General features: G+C 41.9%; 1 protein-coding gene across 7 annotated transcripts in view; it reads left to right on the top strand.

Moving 5' to 3' along the window:
* PASK (PAS domain containing serine/threonine kinase) overlaps positions 1 to 2,500 on the top strand; it is a 49,774-nt gene that overhangs the window by 34,769 nt on the left and 12,505 nt on the right. The window lies entirely within an intron of this gene.

Here is a 2,500-nt window from a genome sequence, read left to right as displayed (position 1 = left end):
CATCTATCACATCTGTCCAAACATCTATCCATCCATCCATCCATCTATCCTTCCCTCCATCCATCCATCCAAACATTTCTATCCATCCCACCTACCTTTATTTACTTGCAAAATATAAAAATTTCCTTTTATTGCAATTCAGATTTTTTGAAAACCAAGAAAGTCTAATTATCTGTCCCAATTACTATGCTCTAGCCAAACTGTCCTGTATTTTCCTTATAGTCCTTTCCTGCAAATTACTGCTCAAAATACTTGATACTGGGTTTTATCTCACACTTCAGGCTTCTAACATACACATACTAGAGACCCACTGGTGCTGTGGGGTCACTCCGTGCATAATCAGTACTGTACTTTGAACAAATTTAACTACATTCACACCACACACATTCCTTATAAATCACAGACATTAAGACAGAGATGCAAGAAAACTATGTCATGGGGTGCTGAGGGTGCAGTTACCGGTACACAGCCCCCACCCCCCGAGCAGCTGCACTCAGTTACCAGCTGGGATGAGAATGAGGTTTGGCCCCCCGACTCTGTGTCACGGTCACTCTATTTCAGCGTTTTCAGAGGGATCCCATCCATGATACGCGCAGGACTGCCCGGAAGCATGGGTCGCTCACATCTTGATTCGTTCTGAACACCCGAAAACTCTCGTGTTTGTCAGATCTCTTTCGGGCTGAGCCCCTGTACGCCCTATGTCTTGTAGTTCTCTTCCAAGCCAAGAAAATGTCAAGGACAAGGTGCCGCTGTCTTGCTGCCTGCTCTTTTCTTCCCATCTGAAGGATAATCTTGCTGGGTATAGTATTATTGGTTGAAATTGCTTTTCCCTTAACACTTTGAATTTATTTTCCCATTCTTTCCTCACTCGCATTTTCGATGAGAGATCCGCTGTTAGCTTGATGGGATAGCCTTTGTAGGTAACTTGTCGTTTCTCTCTTGCCAATCTTAGTATCTTGTCTTTGTCTGTGGTTTTGCTCAATCTGGCTATAATGTGTCTTGGAGAAGATCTTCTTGGGTTGATTCTATTGGGGGGTCCTTTGTATTTCTTGGGACTGGATCTTCGAATACTTCTCTAGGTTTGGAAAGTTTTCTTCCAGGATTTCATGGAATAGATTGTCAATGCCCTTATGGGTCTCTTCCCCTTCTGGGATAACAATTATCTGGATGTTTGGACATTTGATGGTATCTGGTATTTCTCGTAAAGTATTCTCATGTTTTTGGACAATTTTCTCAGTCTTCGTGGTGGATTTTTCTAGGCCAGTGATTCTATATTCAGTATGATCTAGTCTGCTTTTATTAATTTCAAGGGAGGTTTTGACTTCCTGTATTTTAGTCTTCATCTCTAACAGGTCCATTTGATTCTTTTTTAAAGTGTGTAATTCCTCATTTAGATCTTGCAAGAATTTCCTCACCTCCTGAAACTCATCAGCTCCTTTCCCCTGTCTTTTCGGCGGTTCATTGTCTCTCTTCTCTTCAATCTCTGTGAGTTTTGTCACCATGAAAATTCTCAATTCTTTATCAGACATTTCCATGAATTTCATCATACTGTCTGAGGATGAAGAGGAGTTATTTTTCCTTGGAGGAGAGGTGTTTTCTGGTTTTTCCATATTTCTTGTGACCCTGTGATGTCTAGTCATCTGATGGATGGTGCGTTTTTTCTAATTCTTGAAGATCAGTCTGAGTGTTCAGAGGCGTGCAGGGGGAGGTGATCTGCAATCACTCGTCCATTCCGTTCTCACTCTTGTGTAGCAGATTCAGTAGGAATAGAGGCATGTTCTGTCCCTCATTTGTTTAGATCCTGTTCACTTGGACCTGTCTAGACACTTAGTGAGTAGAGGATTAGAAGCCAATGAGTAAATTAAAAAAAAAAGAAAAAAGAAAAGAATTAGAAAAAAGGAAAAAAGAAAAAATAATAAGAAAAAACGCATAATAAAAAACTATAGATTTTAATATTAAAATGCAAAAATTGGGACCAGCAGTTAGCATAATGGCTATGTCGCTGGACTCCCACGTAGTCGACTGTGGTTCGAGTCCCGGACCCAGCAGCTTAAACTCATGCCGGGCGTGTGTGTGTGTGTGCCCAAGATCCCGAGAGAAGAATGGAGGAGAAGGGATTGCAGCGTGGCCATCCCCCCAGGGGGTGATTTCTTGCTTTCTGTCTCTCTGTCTCTCTCTCTTCCTGGCGAGCGCATGCACCCTACAGCAAAAATCTCTCCAAAAAAAAAAAAAGAAAATGCAAAAATTGAAAACCGCATCCTGTGTGAAAGCACTATTTGACAGCTGAAGTTCAGGATCCATGTGGAGGTGGGCCTGGGTTTGGGAAGAGAAGGGGAGAGGCACCTGTTAACACAATAAAGGGGCTTGATAGCCCAGAGAATGCTTTACCTTAAAAATAACAATTAAAAAATTAAAAGCCTCAGGAAGACACACAGAGAGAGAAATGGAGACAGAGAGACACGTCACACTACCCACTAGAAATCAGTGAGGAAGAAGTCTC

The sequence above is a fragment of the Tupaia chinensis genome, unplaced genomic scaffold, assembly GCF_000334495.1.
Source record: "Tupaia chinensis unplaced genomic scaffold, TupChi_1.0 Scaffold143823_1, whole genome shotgun sequence".
Taxonomy (NCBI): Eukaryota; Metazoa; Chordata; class Mammalia; order Scandentia; family Tupaiidae; genus Tupaia; species Tupaia belangeri.
This window is presented reverse-complemented; position numbering and strand designations above follow the sequence as displayed.